General features: G+C 44.7%; 1 long non-coding RNA gene across 1 annotated transcript in view; it reads left to right on the forward strand.

Moving 5' to 3' along the window:
- The window catches only part of LOC131516055 (uncharacterized), an 88,078-nt gene that overhangs the window by 51,189 nt on the left and 11,857 nt on the right, over positions 1–25,032 (forward strand). The gene's annotated exons all lie outside the window — the stretch shown is intronic.

Below are 25,032 nucleotides of genomic sequence, written 5' to 3' on the forward strand. Positions count from 1 at the left end.
GGGGCTGGCAATTAGCTGGTGCTCAGAAAACATTCATGGAAGGAAGGAGGGAGGGAGGGAGGGAGGGAGGGAGGGAAAAAGAAAAGAGGGGAAGAAGGACAGAAGGAACCCAGGTGTGGGCTTTCTCTTGCAGGGTGGGGTGTGCCTCCTGAGGGGCTCACCCTTGCCAGGCTCTCCCAACGATCAGGGAGCAGGAGAGCCCCTCTGCTGCTTTTGTAGGCCTGGGGGCAGGCCTCTTCTCACCTGCAGCCCCCGGAAGAAGGAAGGAGCGAGGGGGAGAGAGCAGAGGAGGGTGTACGGCTCCAAGACAGGGGAAGGGCACTTAAAAATGTCACTTAGAATCCCTGAAAGAATAAGCTGTAAAAACAACCACACACTCTCTGCTGGGTGACGCAAGTCAAAGAGAAATGCAATGCAATTAGTCACTGGTTCTGAGTAGGAGGCGGGGAGGGGGCAGGGAGGCAGAAGGGAGAATGGTGATGGGCTGGGGGGCGGCAGCAGCCTCCCTCACACACTCTGCATCATCTGCTCAGAGACAGCCTGCAGAGCCCTGGGGAGATGTTCCTTTTTCCTTTCATACACCTGTGCTGGCCGGCCCCCCCCCCTCACTTCTCCTCTTTCTCTCCCACGAGGTGGCATCTTCCCCTTTGCCAACACAGTCTTAGGTCTTGAATCAGGGAGAGAAGCTCAGAGTCTGAAAGAGGAGGAGAAGGCTTGGATACAGGACCTGAAAGGGGGGAAGTCTTTGGCCCTGGGCCCACAGTTGGAAGAAGCCCACCCTCAGTTTTCCCATCTGATAAGAGTACCCACGAGCTGCAACGGATTACCCTAAACTGCATGGGTGAAAACAATACAAGTTTCTCATTCTACGTTTTTAGAGGTCAGAAGTCCAAAAGAGGTCTTACTAGATTAAAATTCAGGTGTCGGCAAGGCTGGGCTCCCATCTGAAGGCTCCAGGGCAGAATCTGTTTCTTTGCCTTTTCCTTACCCCCATCCCTTGTCTCGTGGCCCCTTCTGTCCTCAAAGTCGGCAATAGCCAGTTGAGTCTCTCACGTGACATCACTCTGACACTCATTCTTCTCCCTCTGCCCCATTTGAGGACCCTCATGACTACATTGGGGCACTCAGATAATTTCTTTATTTCAAGGTCAGCTAATTAGCAGCCCTCATTCCATATGCACCCTTAATTCCTTCTTGCATGTAACAGAGCATACAGAGATTCTGGGGATCAGGAATCTCTTTGGGGGCCATTATTCTGCCTGCCCACTGCCTCAGAATGTCATGAACATTGAATGCGACAGTCCGTGTAGCCTGGGCCTGTGCTGACTTGTGATAAGAGTTAAGCAAATTACAGCTGCTTTGCCATTATTATTGTTATTATTATTATGTGGTCACTTTTTCCCCCATTCTCTTCTTTGCTCTGCGAAAGGGAAACAGTGAGGACCTGAGGGGGGCCCTCTGTGAGGACCAGCAGGTGTGCTGGGGGATGAAAACTCAAGGGCTCCTGAGTGCCTTGTCTCTGGCTTCATGGCTCACCCCACCCCCGCCCCTGCCCCCTGCTCCGCACTTTCCCACAGGAGCTGCCCTGCTCCTCAGGTCCTCATGTGCAGGAGCCCAGGGGCCATCTCTACTCCTAGACACTGAGCACATCTGAGAGGAGGAGAAGCCCAGCTCTGTGTGTCACCCCAGCCCTGCTGCGCTCCATCCATGGGTCCTGGTTGGGGAGGTGCTCCTGGACGTGCAGAGCATTTGGAGGACACACGTCTCTGGGAAGCTTGTAGTTTCCTTGGGCTTTTCTTGAGTGGGTGGGGCTCTTCCCTCTTTCAGTTGAGTGGTTCTGAGTTTTTAAGAAGGGTGATGGCATTTGGAAAGGGCCCTGTGCAAGAGGACTTCCCCAACAAAAAGAGGTTGTGTAGGTTGTGTCACTGGATGTGGGCTCTAGAAGGAGGTCACCTGAGAGCACTTCCCTTGCACAGAGATGCCACGCACAGAGAGGTTCCCAAACGGGGAGGACAGGGCTCACAGAATCTCTATAGGTTCCTACAACTTGGAAGCAAAAACAAACAAAACCCCAAAGGATGCTTAATATTACTAATCATGCACATCAAACCAGAATGAGATATTGCCTCATACCTGTTAGGGTAGCTGTTATCAAAAACAAGACAAAACAAAACAAAACCGAAAGATAAGTGTTGGCGAGGATGTGGAGAAATTGGAACCCTTGCACATTGTTGGTGGGAAGGCAAAATGGTGCAACTGCTACGAAAAACAGAATGGAAGTTCCTAAAAACATTAAAAATAGAAATGCCATTTGATATAGCAATCCCACTTCTGGGTATATATCCAAAAGAATTGAAATCAAGATCTCAGAGAGCTATCTGCACTCTCATGATCATTGCAGCGCTGTTCAAGTCGATCCAAGTTGTGGAAACAACCTAAGTGTCCCCTGATGGATGAATGGATAAAAGATGTGTGTGTGTGTGTGTGTGTGTGTGTGTGTGTGTGTGTATGCACACATGTGCATGTGTGTGATAGAGTATTATTAAACCTTAAAAAAGAAGGAAATCCAGCCATATGTCACACCATGGAGGTACCTGGAGGATATGCTGAGTGAAACAAGCTGGACACAGGAGGACAAATACTACATAATCTCACTTATATGAGGAATCTAAATAGTCAAGCTCATAGAAACCAAGAATAGAAGGGTGGTTGCCAGGGGTGAGGGGAGGGAGAAGTGAGGAGTCACTGTTTAGTGGATATGAGTGTTAGTTACATAAGACAAATAAGTTCTAGAGATTTGCTGTAGAACATCGTGCCTATAGTTAACAATACTGCACTGTGCAGTTAAAATTTTGTTAAGGATAGGTCTCATGCCATAATATTTAAATGTCCTTACTGGAATAATTAACAAAAGGAAGGGAGGGAGGGAGGGAAGGAGGGAAGGAAGGAAGGAAGGAAGGAAAGAAAAGGGGAGGGGAGGAGAGGAGAGGAGAGGTGAGGAGAGGAGGGGAGGGGAGGGGAGCCAGGAAGCCCTAGAAGGGCATCCATGACAGACTGCAACAGTACAAGTCAAGTGAAAGCTTCTGTGACCTTTATTTCCCTTCCTTCCGCACAACTCGCCCCCATTCCTACATGTGGTGCAAGCAGTTGAGTGAATGGGGTAGAGACTGAACAAGAAGGATGGAGAAACCCAAGATGTCTTCTTTCCCACTGTGGCCTCCGGCCACTGGGAAGGGAGCCACTTAGATCAGATGAGAGCGAAGATTTTCTGTTAGATTCCTCCACACTTTTACTACATTTAAGAACTGTTAAAACCTGGAAAAAAACCCCAGAAAATATATGTGAACTGCTCAATATATCAGGGACAGAGAAAGGAGAGTAGACAGTAGAAAGGAGAAAAAGATCAAGCAAAGCTGTTTGTGTTTATAAACCACCAGATGAGGCTAGTCCGAGGAGCCGGTTACAATCATCGTGCCCTTCAGGGTCATACCCAGGGTGCATCTTTCCCTCATTCAATTATCGCCACAACACTGTGAGGGGAACGGTGGTTTTACTGTTTCACATTTGACATAACAGGCTGCCGCTTACGTGACATGCCAAGGTCACACATCTGGCGAGGAGCTGACATTTGCTCTCTGGGTCTGGCACCACATCTCGGCATGAACCACAGATATAATACGGGAGCGGGTAAGCCCGTGGTGTCACGTGACAGCCGACTTCCCTTTTCTGACCTCCATGGCCCCCTTTCTTTGCATTTCCCAGCGTTCAGAGGGGATGGAGGAGAGGGTCTCCGGGAACTATGCTGAGCTTGTCATAAGAAAGAGAGGAACCAGGAGGTCTTCTCTGCCCTCTGCCATGTGCTGGCTGGCCTGTCTGCCAGGTGACTGAATGGGCAGGTTCCTCGGAGGCACCCTGTGGTGACATCAGGGAGCTTCCGGGGGAGCTGTGGTTATAGGTGGACGTGTCAGCCCCTGTTGTGGGAGAGGCATTGTGTGGAACAGAGGCAGGGTTGCTGCTCTGGGCACTGGGGGACCTGTGGGTCCTCCTTCCTGCCCTGCATCAGCTGGCCAGGTGCCTGTGGGCAAGCTGAATCTCAGTGTCTCCATCCAGAGCTGGAAATCCTAATATCTGCTCTGTCTACCTCCCAGAAGTGATTGTCTGAGAAAATCTTCTGTGAGCTCTGTGGCAGAGTCACAGCCTAGGATGGAAGGTGGGTCAGTATCTGAGGTGGACATTGTCCTGGTTTGTCTACCACCTATCCAGACACGTTTTTATTTGGGAAAATCCGTGCATCGAGAGGAACTTGGTGAGAGGCAGGAACCAACCTGTCACTGTGGGAGGCAGAGAGTGCCACTGTGGAATCTCCTCTCCTGAAATCTACCCTCATCGTGTACACACACACACACACACACACACACACACACACACACAGCTTCTTTTTTTTTAACTTCTTTTTTTAACATTTATTCAATTTTGAGAGACAGAGCGTGAGTGGGGGAGGGGTAGAGAGAGAGGGAGACACAGAATCTGAAGCAGGCTCCACGCTCTGAGCTGTCAGCACAGAGCCCAACACGGGGCTCGAACCCACAGGCTGCGAGATCATGACCTGAGCCGAAGTTGGACGCTCACCCGACTGAGCCACCCAGGCACCCCCAACACACAGCTTCTATTGGGGGTTCCTGGGGGATGCTGCTGGAGTTGCGAACATGGACAGAGTGGTGACATAGGAGTATTGGAATCAGTCACCGGGGCCGGGCAGCTGAGGAGAGCCCAGCATCACTTGTCGTCTGTGGGTGCTGGGGTGACGGATGGATGCTCCATCAGCATGGTCCCAATCAGCTTTTCACTTGGGTGGACTTACAGGAACTCATGGCTGCCAGGCCCCTAGTGATTTGAGCCAAGTTCTCGAGGATTCATATTAGTTCTTCTGATCTCCTCCAGCACATTCCTTTCCTGTGTAAGATATGCTAATCAGAGCTGGCTTTTATTATCTGCATCAAAGGACCTGAAGGGTACAGCTCCCGTCCATAGAACTTCAGGGACAGTCACACTCTGACCCCCATCCCCACCCCCAAATCCCTCCCGAAGAGTTCCCAGGGTCCCCTGGGACTGTGGTCCGGGACCCAGTCTGCCCTGCCACTTCTCCTCCCTGCATCCCCGAAGGCTCTGCTGCTTGCATGGGGACGTCTGGTGTCTGTCCCTGTACAGCACACACACAGCCTCCTGGTCCTCCGTGGACTTCTCTTTCTGCATCACACATGGCAGAGGCCTCCAGCACAGAGGCTATGAGGTCAGCTCAGGTTTCAACAGGCCTGACTGGGAATCCCAGTTCTGCCACCTACTAACTCACATGGGTGAGCTTGTTAACCGCCCTGGGCCTCAGTTTCCTCTTCCTCCCCTATTTCTCCCCACCCCAAGACCTCACTGTCCCCGTGCTGCCTCCTGATTTACCTCACCACGAGACTTGCAGTCCCACTGAAGGCAGGTATGTTCCTGGGACCATTTTCAGCTGACTGCTGGCTTGGGGCGTAACAACTTATTTATCACAGGGCTTCTTCATAGACGGATTTATTTCCTGAGCTCACAATCCAGGGTCAGATGCTTGTGAGAGACTTTGGAACAGGCAAACCCACAATCAAAAATAGAGGACAACCAAAGGCGGGGTTTCAACGTGGGGTGGGGAGTGCGCGGAGAGCAAGGAAAGAAAAAACTTAAATACCTTTTTGAGTGGCTATGAGGTGCACGGGGCGAGTTCACCTCCCATCCCTCACTGAATCTTCATAGCCCCCCTACAAGTAATTTCCACACTTTCATGGGGAAGAAATAGATCCAGAGAAGCCACAGAAGCCACAGAAGCCACAGAACAAGCAGATGCCATAGCCAGGAATCAAAACCAGGTCTGTCTGCCTCCAAAACTCATGAGGACCTTTTGATCACAACTTATTTAAGTTTCTAGAGAAGAATTTTACTAGGTTTGGGAAAATCCATTATAAGGAGGAAGAATTTGTCACTTCGTTTCTTCCTCTCCTCCCTCAGAAACCCATTCCCTTTGAAACCAATGTCCATTTTTAATTTCCCTGTTCTCTTCCTCCTTCTTGCCCTTTGCTTTCTCTTTTCACCCTTACTGCTGTCTAAGGTTATCAAATATCCTGAGTTGAATATCACACTGAATCCAGTAGCCCAGTAGGCATTTTTCTGGGTAGGCTGGTGTCAGCTGTGGGCATGAAGCCAAGGCTGGCTGATGGGGTGAGCAGGATGGGGATAGGCTGGGGACATAGCACAGGATGTGTGCCGTCTGCTTCTCGCTGTAGGACTGGCATCCTGGAGAGACACAGGTGGAACTTCCCTCTCTGGTTTCCTGGTTCCTCTGACACTCCCTGAGCTGGGGACTGCCGGTTACATGGAGGCTCCAACAGGATCATGCATGGAGGGATGCCCGCCTGATAGTGTGCCAGCCATCAGGAAGCCTAGTGCTGTTCTTGGGCTGAAGTTATCCTGGTTCGGGCTGTGGGCAGTCGGGATGGGAAGTCTGGCACTGATTTGGCGCCCTGAGATTTCACCCATAGGCAGGAGATGCTACTCTCTAGTGTAGGAGGAAAGAAAAGTAACTAGGTTATTGATTCATTTATTTAACAAGTACTTATTGAGGACATAGTCCATACTAGATCCCTTTTTTTAGGTGCTGGAGAGTGAATGAACATGGCAGGTAAGTTCATGACCTCAAGAAACTTCACTTCCAGTGGAAGAGAGAGACAATAAACAAGCCTCAGCTTCTGAGTGGGAAGAGGGTGGAGATAAAGGGTGCCGCCGTTCAGATCTAAGACCTAAATCTCACTTCTCGCAGCTTCTTTAACCTGCTTCCTACCTGAGTGTTAATTTTCACCAATTGCAGACTGCCAGAAGCATCAAAAATTTGTGATGCAGATGATCAAAGATTTGGGACTTAAGCAAAACAAACACCTCTTCTCTCGCATTTCAAAAGTTGATGATACTGCTGTTCCCTTTGGGTTAACACCCATACAGCTCTGTGTCTTCAAAGAACGTCCATAAGACCATACCCTGGGTGGATGGATGATCTGTGGGCAAGTTTTAGGTAGTGACTTCTAGGTCAAGGTGTTCAAGGGCAGGCATTTTTCTTCCTTTTCCTCTTCTTTCTCTGTTTTTGAAATGGAAAATCATCTACGATCCACAGAGCATCCTGGTGTGCATGGGACTGTCCAGGGAGCCCTGGGCATCGTGTGGGGCCTTGACATTCTTATTCAGAGAGTTAGCATTCTTCCATGAATGGGCTGGGTCCCAGTGGTAAACCTGCTGTGTTGCCTTCAGTCACGACCTGCACTGTTAAGAGCAGCAGCTTTAGGGCTAGAATTTATTCCAAAGTCTAGTTCTTCCATTTCCTAGCTATGTGAGCTTGGCTAAGGGAGGATTGTTGAGGAGAGAGTAGAGTCTAAAGTTTGAATCCTGGCTCTGACCCTCACTTTCCACGCAACCTTATGCAAGTAGCTTATCCTTGGGGCTTTGGTTACTACATCTGAAAAATGTAAGTAAATATTCCTACTTCGCAGAGGTGTTTCAAAGATTAAATGAAAAGACACATTTCAAGCGCAAAATCTGTGTATATTAGGTGGTCAAAAATGTAATTTTCTTTTAACCTTTCCTTTGGAATGAAATAAAACCTTCTGGGATAACTCCACCCCCCATCTCATAAATGGCACTGCCATTTACCCAAATGCCCAGGATAGGAGCTACCCTTGATTCATTTTTAAAATAGCACTCCACCTTTTTCTGGCACACAATTCAATAGCAAGTTCCTTGGCTTGGCTCCTGAATGTCTCTTGAATCTGATTTCTCCCACCATCTCCACTGCTATTGTATTAGTGGTAGCCACAGTCATCTCTCCCTTAGTGCTTTAAAAACACATCCTCCAAATTCTTTGATGCTTCTCCATTGAGAGGTGGTGGTGATGTTCCCTCCCCTTGAACTTGGATGGGCCTAGGACTATGGTGACCAATAGAGTATTGCAGAAGTGATGCTACATGACTTCTCAGGATGGATCATACGAGTCTTCTGTTTGGTCCTGTTTGGATTCTCCCTTCAGATGCTCCCTCTTGACTGAGCTGCCATGCTGTGAGGAAGCCCAAGAGAGGCACATGTAGGTGGCCCAGTTGACAATTCTGGCTAAGTCCCACTTTCATAGTTGCTAGTCTTTGAAATCATCCACACTCATCTGACTTTCCTGCTGAGGAGCCAGACCTCACAGAGCAGTAGTAAGCTTTCTTTACTGTACCCTTTCTGAATTCTTGATGCAGAGAATCCGTGAGTATAATAAAATGGTTATTGTTTTAATGCTACTTAAATTTGGTCTGTTATCCAGCAATAGATAATAGATCAGAGCAGTCCCCTTGACAACTACAGTGGCCTCCCAACTTATTTTCTTGCTCCCACTAATAGCAGCCACAGGCATGTTTTGGAAACATAGATAAGATACTATCATTCTGCAATGCAAAAACCTTCCAAACTTCTTATCTTGGTCTATTAGGCCCCACATGACCTGGCTTCTGCTCTTAGGTGCACACTAGACATGGGACACTGTCATGTTGTCACATGGAAACCAGGGGCTGGCCAAAGAATATAACACAGGACACAAAAAGCACCTCTTACAGCTCAGTTCCAGAGTCCCCACTTCAAGAGCTAAGGCAGCATCTTTTGTCTTATGTGAGTGTTTGACCCTGGGCCATAACCCCAAGCCCTCTGTGGGTGGTTATTACCTTTCCTGTACTTTTTTAGTTCTGACTTTTCTCTTGATTTCTGACACCATGGCATTTCTCCTTCTTTCAAGTACAGCTCTTGAATTTTCTACATATTTGTAGTTTGATGGGGGAATTGCATCAATTCAGCAGACCATGTTGCAAGAAATCTTAAAGCTCTCACTATTTGTACACAACATGATCATATACTTAAGAAATGGACTGGAAAGTAGTTGGAAATCAGAGCATTTTGGCAAGGTGGTCAGATATAAGATCTGCATACCCAATCAAATTTTTAGTAAAAATGGTGGGTTAAGCACACTCATCTAACTTGTACTGTCCTGAAATGCCACTAAAACTACCAGTAAAGAGTTCCTTTTTTGCCATAAATCTGCAAGGATTACAGTGAGAGTGGAGACAACATCACTTTGGAAGTTAGAAAGCAGATGGGAAAATGATAGCTTTTGTAACTAACATAACAAAGAAAAGTCCTAAGAACCAATCATTTACACTGCAGCATCCTCAAAGACTCAGGGATCAGTGGCACTGGAAACTTTTGAGACTGGAGGTAGAAGGGGGAATAAAGAGGGTTGGTGGAAAGCTGTTTAAAAAGCAGTTGGAATGACAGTTTTTGCTTAATGCGTACAGAATTTCTGTGATGAAAATTTTTGGAAATAGGTAGGGGCAGTTGTTGCACAACATTGTAAATATAAATAATGCCATTGAATTGTACACTTAAAAATGGTTAATGTGGCAAATTTTATGTTATATATGTTTTACCACAATAATAAAAGAAGTAGTCAGACGTTTACAGCCCCTCCCTTTCTTCTTGCTGCCGGGTAGGAAGTTCTCCCATCCTGGCCAAAGTACAAGTGGCTTATTTTATGGACAGGTAAAAGAGAGGGTCCAGACACAGTTGAACTCAGGGGTACATACTGAAAATAGGGGGACAAAAATAACTGAGCACAAACCAAATGCTAAGACTCCCAGCCTTCTCTCCTACACCTTGCCCTCCTTGAATCCCCAAACACAGGCCTTCAACTGCATAGCAGGAGATTGGAAAACTCTTCTCTGTGAAATTTGAGTAGCTCCAGAAGAAGCTAACATTGAAGGACTGATGTTGAGGTTCCCTAGCAAATGGCTCAGCCATATCATTTGACAGTGTTGTTCACAACCAGCAAGTTCCACCAATGGGCTCAGAGCTTCCAGTCAGTGCTTTAGGCCCCTACTCTTAAATATGGCCACCAGAGATCTGAGAAAAGATTCTGATATGAAAGACTGAAACTCCAACAAGCTTATAGGGAGGCAACAGGGAGAAAATAGAAATTTTGAAGGGAGAAGAAAATGTCAATGAAAAAGGCTATCATAAATATCCTTAGAGACATAACAGATGACATTGCGTCTATGAAACAAGAACATAATGCCCTCTGAAGAAAGAATATTCAAATAACAAAATATGCTGTTATAAATGAAAATCATGGTAGCAGAAATGAAAAACTCAATGGAAGGGTTAGAAGATAAAGCTGAGCAGATCTCTCAGCTAGTATAACAAAAAGACAGAAAAATGCAAAGTAGAAGAGAAATAATATATACATCTACATGTAAATCAACCTAGGATATTCAATATCCAAATAATAGGAGTCAGAAGGAGGAAACAAAGAAAATGGACAAGAGAAAATAATTGGTGAAATAATTCAAGAAAATTTCTCATTACTTAAGAAAATGAAAATAAACCATTACTAAAAGCTTTTCATCATGAAATTTTAGAGTACTATTGTATTAGTTTCCTATCACTCTGTAGTTAATTACCATGCACGTAAGTATCTCAAGTGAACGTACACTTATGTCACAGTCTCCAGGGGTTAGGGCATGGGTTAGACGGGTCCTCTGCTTAGGGGCTCCCAAGGCTGCAGTCTATGCCACATTCCAGTCTGGAGCTTGGAGTTCTCTTCCAAGCTCATGTGGTTGTTGACAGAAGTCAGTTCTTTGTGATCATAGGGCTGAGATCCCTGCTTCCCTTCTGGCCATCAGCTAGAGGTCACCCTCAGCTCCTGGATATCCCTCAGTTCCTTGCCACACTGCCCTTTCACAAGCCCTCTCACAATATGGCAATTTACTTCTTCAGAGCCTATGGGAAAATCTCCCATTCCAGTCTAAGACAGAACCTTCTATGTATATAATACAATCACGAGTGATTAGCCCCTCACCTTTGTCATAGAATGTCATCTAATCAAGGAAGTTACCATTCCATAATCTATTGGCTAGAAGTAAATCACAGGTTCTACTCACATTCAGATTCTATAAGGGTGTAAATCACTGGGTGGTCATCTTAGAATTCTGCCTACCACAACTGTTGATCAAACAAAGCTCTTACATACCCTCAAAATACAAAAACACTAATTCAAAGGGATACATGCACCTCAATGTTTATGGCAGCATTATTAACCAAGATATGGAAGCAGCCCAAGTGTCTACTGATAGATGAATAGATTAGGAAGATGTGGTATATATACAAAATGGAATATTATTCAGCCATAAAAAGAATGAAATCCTGCCATTGGCAACAACGTGGATGGAGCTAGAGTGTATAATCCTAAGCAAAATAAGTCAGAGAAAGACAAATACCATATGATTTCACTCATATGTAGAATTTAAGAAACAAAACAAATGAGCAAAGAAAGATAAGAAAAGAAAAGAGAGAGAGAGAGAGAGAAACCAAGAAACAGACTCTTAACTATAGAGAACACACTGCTGGTTACCAGAGGGGAGGTGGGTGGATGGGGGGAAAAGGTGATGGGGGTTAAGAAGGGCACTTGTAATGAGCACTGGGTGATATATGGAAGTGTTGAATCACTATATTGTACACCTGAAATTAATGTAACACTGTGTTCTAACTACACTGAAAAACAAACAAACAAAGAAAAAAAACCAAAAGAAGCTCTTATAAATAAATAGGTTCACACAAACAATAGGAAGCAGAGTGATTCAGCCTTCTGAATAGCGGTATTGGAGCTATTGCTGTCATAATTCTGAAGTGAAATGATTTCTTACCTACAGTTCTATACCCAGTCAAGCTATCCATTGAATGTGAAAGTAGGATACAGATATTATTGGAAATAAAAGGCCTCAAATATTTATCTCTTGCACACTTTTTCTTAGGAAACTATTGGAGACTATATAAATCAAGGGAGTAGCTAAAAAAGGGAAGATATCTGATCCAAGAAACAGGAAATAAGGACAATCTCTAGCATAGTGGTGAAGGGACATCCTCCAAAGAGTAATCTGGCCACATTAGTGCCGGACAGAAGGCTCGGGAAGGGGAAATTCATCATGATGAAATTGATACAGTAGCTGAGGTGGGGGAATATGATGAAAAATAAATTAGCCAACTGGCAGGGAGTTTTCAGTTGAGCTAGGGATAAGAACACACAAAAAAATAATCAAACAGAATAAAATATAATTGTTAACTCCAGGGATATAACAAAATTATTCAGGAAAGGGAATAGAGCTACATGGCTTAGCTCTGCCTAGCTATAGGTTCATTACAGTGTAAATACTGAACATTAACAGTGTGATGATATAATTATATAGTTTTGAAAGGATGGTGTTATGGGTTGAATTGTATTCCTCTGAAATATGTTGAAGTCCTAACTCCTACTATGCGTGAGTGTGATCTTTTTTAGACATAATGTCTTGCAGTGATCAAATTAAGAGGAGGTCATTAGGGTGGGCTCTAATCTGATATGACTGGTGTGTTCATAAAAAGGGCAAATCTGGACATAGAGACAAACACACAGTGAGAATGCCACATGAAGATTGGAATTTTACGTCCACAAGCCAAGGAATGCCAAAGACGGGTGGTAGACCACCAGAATCTAAGAGAGAGGCATGAGACAAATTCTTCCTCACTGCCCTCAGAAAGAACCACCCCTGATGACATCCTGATTTTGGACTTCTAGCCCCGAGACCCACAAGACAATAAATTTCTCTTGGTTAAGCCACCCAGTTGGTTGTTCTTTGTTACAGCAGCCCTAGTAAACTAATGTGGATGGGGAGTATGTGCATATTGGTCAGGGGAAGGTTAGGGGGAAGTTAACAGATAATTTCTACAAGTAATATCAAGAAATAGCAGTAGAAACATGGTATTTAGAGATCGCAAGGTAAATACCAAAAGAATCATCTAAAAAAATGAAAAGTTGTCTGTGGCAATGGGTTAAAGAGGTAGGGGAGAAGGAAGACTGAAGCTTCATGTTTATTTTAAGAAAAAGTCTTTGAACCAGATGACTGTTCAAAGACTTTTATGTTTACCAATATAGATTGATAGATGAATACAATAGCTTGATAGATTGATAAAAGTAAAAGCAAAAAAAAAAATCCTAATATATGAGTAATCATTGACCAGAATATATAATACAGAAAAAAAGTCCCATTCACTAGGGAAATAAAACTTCTATAATGGTACCCAGGAAAAAAAAAATTTTTTTTTGAGAGAGAGAGAGAGAGAGAGAGAGAGAGAACAGGGGAGGTGCAGAGAGAGAAGGAGACACAGAATCTGAAGCAGGCTCCAGGCTCTGAGCTGTCAGCACAGAGCTTGATGTGGGGCTCAAACTCATGAACCGTGAGATCAACTGACTGAGCCACCCAAGTGCCCCAACACTGAGAATAATCTTAAACAGGATATATGCCAGACCTTTATGGAGAAAATTCTAAAATTTTACTGGGGGACAAAGGTAAGTAAAAACTGGACCCTGTCTCAACCAGTGCATGTGGAGGCAGTGGCAGATAAACTTGATAGTGCAGTGTGCAAGGAGCTATTTGACCAGGATGGGGAAGGAATGTCCCCTGTGCCTGGGGAAGTCAGAGAAGGTTCTGCAGATGATGTGGACTTCGAATGAAAACCATGAAGGATGGAGTTCTCTGGAAGATGGGAAGACAGTCTAGGTAGAGAGCAGAGCCTGAACCAATGGACATGTGTTTGAGGAATAGAGTATTTGACATGAGGGAGGAAAGTGGGCATGATGGAGGACGGGGGGGTGGGGGGGGGAGATGAACCTGAACAGTGAAGCAGCAATTAGTCATTAAAAAGCCACGTACACACAATGGGAGTGTTTGCTCTATTTTATAGGAATGGGAGCCTTTAAGGTTTTGAGGTAGCAGGATGAGAAAGAAGGTGAGGTTTGGGGCACCTGGGTGGCTCAGTTGGTTGGGCTTCCGACTTCGGCTCAGGTCATGATCTCACGGTCTGTGAGTTCGAGCCCTGCGTCGGGCTCTGTGCTGACAGCTCAGGGCCTGGAGCCTGCTTCAGATTCTGTGTCTCCCTCTCTCTCTGACCCTCCCCCATTCATGCCCTGTCCCTCTCTGTCTCAAAAATAAATAAACACTAAAAAAAAGAAAAAAGAAGGTGAGGTTTGTCTCGTGGAACAAGCATGTGGATGACTTCCCAATATAAGAGGCCACTGTGGACAGACAGCCCTTGTTACTGGCTTGACTCCTTCAGGCAGGTTCTCTAAGGATACTTCTCGGCAGCCAGCCCCAGACCTCAGTGAGTATTGATTCAGGGGCATTATTGTGTGGTGTTATCAACCCACCTGAGGAGGTAAACTCCATGGCCATGGCCAGCACTTCCAAGGGAAGAGGCCTGTCCTAGGCCCAGTGGTGTGGGAGAAGGCCACTCCATCACACAGAACTTCCTGCCTCCCACTGCTTCTCCTTCACGTCATCAAGAGGGCAGAAATACCATGCCGAGACTCTGCAGTACCTACAGAGGAATGGATAGGAGCTGTGGGTTCTTCTTCTGAGGAGCCCTGAAAGTGCCTGCTATCAGCCTTAGTACAAGGCTCCAGGGGTGCCTGGGTGGCTCAGTCAGTTAGGTGTCTGACTTCAGCTTAGGTCATGGTCTCATAGTTCACAAGTTCGAGCCCCATGTCGGGGTCTGTGCTGACAGGTCAGAGCCTGGAGCCTGCTTCGGATTCTGTGTCTCCCGCTCTCTCTGCCCCTCCCCTGCTTGTGCTCTCTCTCTCTCTCTCACAAAGAAATAAACATTAAAAAAAATGTGACAGATTATAAAAGAAAAAAATGGCGACTCTTCTTAACTCCAAGAGCTTAACAATAGGGCTTTTGAGCCAATGTTGGCATAATGTCCCTCTGTAGATGACCTTGCTTTCGACTAGAAGCAGATGGGTGTTTTCTGGCTGAGCACAGCTCAGCATCTCTCGGGCAGTGTCACATTGAGAGAGGATGAGTGGTGGTGAAGAAAGTGGCACAAAGACCTGCTTCTGTGACTCTCTGGCAATTCCTTACCTGGGCTGGCTTTCCAGGCCCTGTGTCAGTGGACCTGGCCTATTTATGTCACTCTCCACCTCATTCACCACCTCCAGTCTCTAATCCTGCTTCCTTTCCTATGGTTCTCTAAACATCTTGGATTGGTCTAACCTCAGGGCCCATACTGAAGTTTATTCCATTTTCTAGAATGTTCTTTCCCAGTTCTTCACATGGCAGCCTTCTACTCATTCTTTCAGGAGGATATTATCATGTAGAATTAACAGCGAGAACTCTAGAGCCAGTCAGGCTCGGTTCAAATCTAAGCTCTGCCACCTTGAGCATGGTAATGGCTCCACGTGCCTGATGTGCCTGAATTGTTGTGGGGATTAAATGAGTCAGTGTCTGTCAAGTCTCAGGATAATGCCCATCCCATGTAAGTTCTTGTAAGAGTTAGCTATTACTATTAGTCAATAACATGTTACCTTCACTAACCCCTGCCATTCTGTCCTCTTATCCACTATGCAAGAATGTGTGATTATTTTATTTTCTTATTTCTTATTTTCCTCTCTTCTTCTAGAATACAAGAACCATGAGGACAGGGACCCTGCCTGTCTTGTTTACTGCTGCATGCCCCATGGCTAGAGCAGTGTCAGGCACATAGCACGTGCTCAAGAAGTAGGTGTTGAATGAAGTAATACAGTTAATGAATGTCTCTGAGGCAATAATTATTTCTTGGAGGTTGTAAGTGGGTAAAGTGCTTCTGAGCTTATGTGTGGTATAACGTGGTTTTTTTCATTAAAATTATTTCCCATCTTTGCCTCCTTGTTCAGACCCTTTACTAAAATTACTGCTTCAGTCCTTAGAACAGTGAATATGATGATTTTATTTTTATTTACCTTTATTTATTTTTTAAGTTATTTTACTGAGAGAGAGAGAGAGAGAGAGAGAGAGAGAGAGAGAGAGAGATAAAGAGAGAAAGAGAATCCCAAGCAGGCTCCATGCTGTCAGCACAGAGCCCAAGTCAAGACTCGAACACAGGGCTCGAACTCATGAATGTGAGATCATGATCTGAGCCAAAATCGAGTCAGATGCTTAACCAACTGAGCCACCCAGGCACCCTGGACATGATGATTTTAAATAGCAAATTTGTAAGCTGCTGCAATCTAGACAAATTATTTTCTTATAATACTTAGGGTATATCCTGGTGTTTGGGTGTTTGCCCAATGTGCCATTTTTAGCCCTGTGAAAATCACACTGTGTCTTTTCACCTCAGAGGAGAGGGAGATATGACTTCTCATAGAGCACAGAACCCAGAAGGAGCTAAGGTAGGAATACAGATGAAAAACAACACAGCAGAGCCATCAAAACTAGTAACAGACAACTTGTAGAGCTTGTTGGCTGAGACAGCCCTTTTATTTTTGATGGAGAATAAGTTCCAAGACTCCCTTGCAGCTAAGTCTGGGCATATGACTAGGCAATGGGATGTAAGTGGAAGAGGTGAGTGCAACTACTGGGAAGGGTCCACAAAGGGACTGTTCTTCCTTTTTTGTCCTATCTGAGAATGCAGATGTGGTGGCTGGAGCTGTAGCAGCCATATTGGCTCCTGAGTAAACAGAGGCCATGCTTGCTGGAGCTATAAGAGAAAAGGAGCTTCGCTTCATGAGGATTTTGTGGAGCAGAGCTGTCATTATCCTTGGACTATTTGTCTTTCAATGCTTATTTGAGAGAGAAATATAAACTTCTGTCTTTTTAAGCCATTGTTATTCTGAATTGGCTACTACTCATCGCCAAACCTAATCTTAGCAAACACAGCATCATAATGGATAAATGCTGAATGTGATTTTGACATGTGAAATAAAAACCGGGGGCTGTCTGCAAATAGAAGGCTGTGACACAGGAAGTGCAGACAAGTGTGGGTCAAGATCAGTGTAGGAAGAATAGAAGAGGCTCAGCAGACTCCTTGGTACACAAGATAAGAAAAAATCCAGATCAGGTTAACAGATGGTTCTTTTAGTTAAATCCACTAAAACATGTCTTCAGTTATTAAGTGATAAGAAGTTAAAAAATAACACCACAGCCTTGCTAGGTAGCACAGAAGTTCCTCTACTTAAGAGAGAGGGTTACGTTCTTTGTGAGTCTGTTTGTTTGAGTCCAGGGGAACCAAGGCCCTGGGACCATTTCCACTTAATTGGAGTATGAGTCTTGTGAAACTTGAAAACCAGCAGATGCTTCTTCTTTGTGCTGATAAATATTTCCTGGGCCATCTTTTCTCCAAAGTAGATCAGTGCAGTGTACTAGGAGGTCTGTGGATCTGGGTGACACTCTCCCACCTCCACCTGCCTCCTGTGGAGCCCCTAAGCTGCCATGGTAGCTACATTTTCCACCTCCCCACTCAATGTGATGTTGTGAAGATTTGGAGGGACCGAAACTTAGGGTCCACCCCCAGTTATCCACTGAGGACCACATCTACACCACCAGCACCCCACCTTCACTTCTCTTGCTTTCTACCACTGTTTTCCATTTTGCTTCTTTTATAGTACTCACCAACATGTACACTTTTATGTTTTTGTGTGTTTATTGCCTGTTTCTCTCCGCATCTTCCCATAGTATGTATGTTTCTCAAGGGTGGGGACATATCTGTTTTAGTCACTAATGTGTTGCCAGTAGCCAGCAAGTATGTTTGGGTCGTATTAGGCGCTCAGTAAAACAGGTGCTGAATGAATGAATACACACTTCAACAACAGCACGTTCACCATGCTCTGCCGTTGGGTCCTTGAGCCAAGTCCCAGCTTTCTTCTGAATTGACATCTGGCTTATGGGAAGCCCATGTCGGTGCTCATCTTGCAGCCCCCTGCTCTCAAGCCCCCTGGCGTTTGTTCTTTCCCCTCCTCTCTTGCTGATTGTCATGGAAGTTGTATGTGCAGCGGGGCTTATACTAAGCATTCTCCCAAACCATGCCTCCTCTTGGGATGAATCACAGCGCCAGGAGCACAACAGTCCTTATTTTTTCTCTGCACTTTCAGTCTTTTATTATCTCTTCTTTCAGTTCCATTGCAATTGCACACCTTTTATTTAAAACATTTGCTGTTCTTGTACTCATTGGATAGAGTGGGATTAACCACGTTTGCAAAACTAAGTAGAACCCTGGCAAGATTGCTGCTTGCTATCAAAGGACTCTATGGTCCAAACTGGAAGGACCTTGCACTACAACTACTGCCATCTGCTGGTGGGAGGTTGAGCTGATGTGTTGCAGCTTTGTCTCCATGAAAGTTTGTAACTTGGACATTCATAAGTAGAGAAGTTTTCAAAATTTTTAATCTGTAATTTGTTGAATTTAATTATACTTAAGTTAAAACCAGAGTATAATCTCTTTTTAATCTCTTTCCATAGTGTGTTAGTTCAAACATTCTCATTTATCCCTTTGTGTTGAAGCCCCAATGTCTGGGAATAAAGAATTCTACTGAATATGGTCACAATTCGCTTTGTCTCAGATTGTGCTCTGCGGGGTGTTAACAGGTGCTCCTACCTAAAAAATATCTGTGATAAAAAAAAATTAGGAGCGCTGGCATACCTCGCTCTGGGATAGTCACAATGTGTATTACCATTTAAAAGGCTCTGGGTAACCAATGGGTATTATCACTTAAAAAGTCTTTTTTTAAAAAGAAAACCTAGTGTTTTTCAAACTTCCTTGACCATAGAACTCTTTCCTCATGTAACAGCCTGTGTTCCAACATTTTTGGGGACATGTTGAGATATATATTTATCAGGTAGATTATAAACGTTTCTTGGAGTCAAGATTCAGGTACAAAAAGGAGCCAAAACCATAGTCACAGCACCTCTGACAGAACACCGCCCTTGCAAAGCTCATTTCAGTCCTGGTGTGCAATACTTTAAACCAGCCCAGTTACAGAAGACAATGCCTGCTAGACATTCTGGAAAGGGTCCTCATGCTGTCTAGTTCAGTGCTACTGAACACCTTTCCCCAGCAGGTAATGTGATATCTCCACAATGGTTGCAGTTTGTGGAAGAGAAACATGAGGAAACTCCAGCAGCTACAGGAAGGCTTGAAGCACTTTCTTTGTTTTTTTTTGAGTAGGCTCATCTTGGCTTGCACATGTCTTAATCTGAGTAAAGCAAATTATTATTCACAGTGTGGGTGTGGCAGCCCAGGAGGACAATGATAGAAGTTCCAGTTTCACATTTTTCTTTATTTGGTTATACATCCTGTGCATCAAAGTGATATAGGATGCTCCCAAGTCCTTCTAAGAGTTCAAGCTAAGAGACCCTATGTTTGGAGCTCCCCTTAAATACTAATCATCACATCAGAATTCCAGAGATTGTGTGCCTATGTGTCTATGTATGTGAGGGGGCATGGGGTGAGTTAGAAGGCATGAAAAATGTCCTGCGTTTTAGGAACTTAAAATTAAAGGGATGAAAGTTTGAAAACTTTTGTGGGAATGCTGATATTATTGGGCATTTGCATTCTTACCCTTGGCAACTGGTTATGTGAGGTCAGAGTTTGCAACTATCAGCCTCTAACTACTCTGTAAGAACCACAGGGAGTCAGCTCCCCGCGAATACTGGCTGTGGATGCTCTGTAACTGAATTATTCCTCATGCCCTTAGAGTGTCCCTTAAATCTATGTAAGTGGTAGGTGTTCGTGCTGGCAATATTTCGATAGCCAACTGGCCACAGATGGACCAACCTAACAGTTTATTTCACTCAATGATCAACTCCAATTTTCTAAGCACGTTTTTAAAATTATTATTTTTTTAATTCAAGTGTAGTTGACCTAAACACATTTTTTTTAAGTTTCTGACTTTTTTTTAAATTAAAAAAAAAATTTTTTTTTTAACATTTATTTATCTTTGAGACAGACAGAGAGAGAGAGCATGAACAGGGGAGGGTCATAGGAAGAGGGAGACATAGAATCTGAAACAGGCTCCAGGCTCTGAGCTGTCAGCACAGAGCCCGACGCGGGGCTCGAACTCACAGAGGGTGAGATCGTGACCTGAGCCGAAGTCGGACGCCCAACCGACTGAGCCACCCAGGCGCCCCATAAGTTTCTGACTTTTAAGTCAACTGATGGAGTGGATGAATCTAGAGGAATGACCTTTGTATGTGTTTAATTCCACAGACAATACTTTTGGAAATCGATTGATAATTTCCTGTCCTTGGGTTATTCAATGGGCATAAATATCTTAGATATGCATTCCCAAGGGTGTGGTCCAGTTCCTTCTCAAGAGGCTGTTTTGTTGCTATTATAGTAATCAGCAGCAGCAGCAGCATTACCAATGCTTACATCTGTAAATCTGTGTTCATGAGGAATCTTGGTGGCACCGAGGGCAACCCAGTTCAAGCTCGCTTAACACAATGAGGCTTTATTGGCTCACGGAGCTTGAAAATCCGTAGGGAGAGCTGGAGTCAGTCACTTTATCTAAACAGCATCTTCCCTTCTGTGTTCATCCACTTACCCTGCTTTAATTTTCCTTCATAACTTATCATTACTTGGCATTATGTTATGTATATACTTGGTATTTGTTTACTGCCTGGGATTCCTACTGGCATGCAGGCTCCAGGTGGGTAGAGTCTTTCTTTTGTTCACCACAAAATGCCAAGCATCCAGAAATGGACATGGAATATAGGACGGACATAATGACTAGTTGTTGAATGAAAGAATGAATGAATGAGTTCATGCAGGTGCTCAAATGACATCATGGGAAATTTGTTCTGAAACATCTCCTGTTCTGCTTCTCTCTGTGTTGCTTGCATTCTTTGGAATACCTCTTCCTGTGGGGGGACAAGATGGCTCCCAGCAGAGAGGACTGTTCTGTAGTAGAACCGGCAAAAGGCCCACTGGCCAGCTTAGGTCATATGACCATCCCTTGTCCAGTGAGCATGGTTGGGGGATGCTGTTGGCCCCACTGAACCACAGAGTCTAAGGGTGGCAGGATGTAGGCTGGGAAACTAGGCTGCAATAACAAGAGTGTGTTAATTGCTTTTAGCTGCACTTTTTCAACCGATCCTTACAAAACCTTGTGAGAAAAGTAAAACAGATATTATCAACCTCATTTTACAGATGAGGAAGTTGAGGCTCATGGAGGGTATGCTTCTTCAAGCAATTAGGAAGTGGTGGAGCTCTGTCCTGACCTCAAGTCTTTTGGGGCTTCACCCACCATTCTTTCTACTATATCACATCATCCGACAGGGTAGCTTCTCAGTGTGGAGAAAATGGCATGTGGCTTGTCTTTGTGGGAGGAGCTGAAAAAGTGGGAAAAGGTTAAGAGATTTGACGAATTCCTTGAAGGGTTGTTACTTTCCTGGCCCGGTGACTTTGTTTCTCTTGGTGATCTCTCAGTGGAGCCAGCTGGTTGGCAATGGCTGGCAGTAGCTGAAAGGTTTTCCCCAGTACAAGGGGAGGGAGGACTCAAGATGGCGGAGGGAGGGAGTGGCAGGAGCAGCAAATTCTCTGAGCCTGATGACCTGAATCTGGGAGAAATAAATGGTGTCATATTTAGGCAATTCACAATCCCCTCTGAGCCATGTGGAAGCACAGTTTTATCTTCCTGCCAGCTTCGTACACATGTACAGAATACCAATTGTTAGGGAGGAGAGGACTCTCAGGGAGCATCTAGACTTAGAATTCTCAACCACTGTTTTATGGCCTGGTGAGCCGAAATTTTAGCACCTCATGCCCGTACCCTCCCCCCGTTTCCCAACTGCACCCCTCTCTCTCAGTCACGGTGGCTGGATCTCTTTCACTGTCTCATTCTGGGGTCAGCGATAGGACAGTCAGAGGGTTTACCAGGTCACATTCTAACTTTGACTGGAAGACACTGACCTGGTGGATTCACAGTTGAAGAACTGGGCCAGAAAAAAGTAAAGTAATTTGTCCAGGATTGTGTGGTGAGAAGCAGAGAGGAGCTGAGCCTTAAACCCAGGATTTTTTTTTTTTTTTTTTTTTTTAATTCAAGTTGTTTCCAGTGCTATAGTGCTTTCCAACTCTGGCTGGGTCTCACGTCAGGCCTTCTGATTTAATTGGTCTGAGGTGTGGCCGAGGCATCTAGACTTTACGAATCTCCCTGAGGGATTCTAATATGCAGCCAGGGCCGAGAACCTGAGCAGGGCCCCACTCCCCCTCCATGGGGTGGCGTGCAAGGCTGTTGCTTGCTCCAGGAGAGAGTCGAGGAACTCAGGGTAGAAACAAATTAGAAAGCATTCGAGGAGATGATAGGACAAAGGAAGAGATCTAATATCCGTATAGAAGCCTGACGAAGGAAATCAGTACTGGCTTCCCGATGCAGACTGTGTTGGGGACAAGGCCACTGCTAGCACACGGCATTTTGGTGCAAATTAGAAACACATCCCCTCTAGAAAGACTCAGCCCTGTAGGTGCCATGATTGGCAGGAGGATGGTTGCCCATCTGAATTTTATTTATTTTTTAATTTTAAAATTTAATTTTTTCACCAAAGAGGAAACTTTCATGATCAGCAAGCAAATGAAAAGGTGCCCCATGTCCATATTGATTATGGAAATGTTAATTAAAATGGTAACTCAACCTTACTGAGACCCTACTATGAACCAGGCAATATTCTAAGATTTTTCACGTAAGATGCCCTTTCACACCCATCAAACTGGCAGAACTTATAAAAGCACAACAAACAAGTTTTGACCATCAGGTACTGCTGGCAAGATGCAAATATTACTTCTGGATGGACATTTAGAGAGACCTGCACTTATATCCAAGAATGTTTTTTAACAACATTTATTTATTTTTATTTTTAATTGTTTTTCATTGATATCAGGAGGTATACACGATTCATAGTTTATTCGGCGGCTTATAATCTGTTGTTACCCTTATTATTTATTTGATGCTTACATTGTCCCAGATCTGGCCAGCAGGACTGCCTTTTTGACGTGTTCCCCTCATATTTGATCACCTGCTTTCTTTCATTTAAAAAAAAATTATTTTATTTATTTATTTATTTATTTTTCCATCATGGTAAGTGTACTCCATAATCCCCATCACCTATTTGACCCATCCCTCCACCCACCTCCCTTCTGGTAACCATCAGTTTGTTGTCTATAGTTAAGTGTCGGTTTATTGGTCTCTCTCTCTCTCTCTCTCTCTCTCTCTCTCTCTCTCTCTCTCTCTCTCTCTCTCTCCCCCCCACCCCTCTTTTTTCCTTTGCTCATTTGCTTCTTAAATTCCAAAGATGAGTGAGATCATATAGTATTTGACCTCTGAATTTTATTATTATTAAAAAAAAATTTTTTTTTAACGTTTATTTATTTTTGAGACAGAGGGAGACAGAGCATGAATGGGGGAGGGTCAGAGAGAGGGAGACACAGAATCCAAAACAGGCTCCAGGCTCTGAGCTGTCAGCACAGAGCACGATGGGGGGCTCGGACTCACGGACCGTGAGATCATGACCTGAGCCGAAGTCGGCCACTTAACCGACTGAGCCACCCAGGCGCCCCTTGACCTCTGAATTTTAAAAAGGACCCCTTGTACCCTGTGAGCCCAGTGAGCATGAGACTCAGTGAGCAGAATAAGGCTGGGGTTTTAGCCTCCACTTGCCCCCTTGGATGTGTGGGTGCCTTGTGCAGTGAACAACCTGTGCAAGAGTGAGGCAGCTCTGGATGGGGAAATCCACCCAGCTTGAAATCCCATTCAACTACAGGCCGAGTCTCTGACAACCTTTAGAACTCCCTTCCTGTTAAATTCATCTGTTGGACAGGTGGAAACTCATGGGGTCCTAGGACTCTAGTCTTTGAACTGATAAACAGAAATTGGTTGATAAAGAAGAAATGGCCAGTGTCTTTGGGAAGCTCCCAGTCTATCTGAGAGTGGATGAAACTGGGCATAATCAGAAACCGTAAGAAGGTAGAGCTGAGTAGAACTGAAGAAAAGGTGGCCAAATCCATAACGCAAGACTTAGAAAATAAGATGGCTCAAGGGAATTCGAAGATTGTTAAAAATAGAAATCTTCTAAAATATTTTTCCATGTTACAAAAGCAATCCAAACTAATTGCAGAAAATGTAGAAAATAGAAATGAGCCAAAAGAAGAAAAGCCATTTGAAATTTTACTACTCAGAAATAACCACTCACAGTTTCCTGTTTATCCTATCAGTCTCTTCTCTATGCTTATAGATACATTGAGGATACATTTATACATATCGCAAACCCGGATTATATGTATAGACTATTTTCCAGTCTTAACGGTATTCCACAAATTTTCTAAATAGTGGGTGATTTCCCTACCTTGTTATATTGCTATGGTTGCATGGCAACCCATTTAATGAGTATATCATAATTTATTTAATCCCTATTTTGGAATTTACGTTGTTTCCAGTTTTTTAATATTATAGTGTCTGATGAACATCCTTTGAGTTTTGCCTTTCACCGCATTCCTGAATGAACGCTTAGAAGTGGAAATCAGGGTCATATACATCTTGCCAAATGACTCAACAGGAAGACTGTGCCATTTTTGGCTTCCACCAGCACTGGATGAGACTGTGGGTTTCCTAGAAGCCTCCCCAATGCGGGTTAGACCAATACCTTTGACTTTAGCAGTTCCATGGCTCTAAATAAGATGAAATGGGCTGCCCTTCCTGGGATTTAAGGGCACAGCTTGAGACCCCGAAAACAGGCAGTCCCAAAGAGCTGGTTCCAGGGGTGTGTTCTCACACATCAAGGCTCAGAAATATGTTTGTCCATCCTGCGCTGAATTGTAGGTCAGAGGAAGTATCTGAGGCTGCATTGCATTTCCTCCCACCGTCTGGAGACCAGGGACAGAGTTCGTTTCTAGGCGTGGTGCTCATACGCACCCCCGCACATGCGTCTAGGCGCCAGGCACTGCCTGTGAGCACCGTGGGAGGGCCGGGGGGTGCGGGGGAGGGACATGCTTCCGCACAGGAGTAAGAAGACCTGGGAGCGACGTGGTGAGTTGCGTCCCTGAGTGTGCGGGAGGCATTCGACACACTGCCAAGTGAGGAGGATGCGGAGTTCTTTTCTTAGA

Source organism: Neofelis nebulosa, chromosome 7, assembly GCF_028018385.1.
Source record: "Neofelis nebulosa isolate mNeoNeb1 chromosome 7, mNeoNeb1.pri, whole genome shotgun sequence".
Classification (NCBI taxonomy): Eukaryota; Metazoa; Chordata; class Mammalia; order Carnivora; family Felidae; genus Neofelis; species Neofelis nebulosa.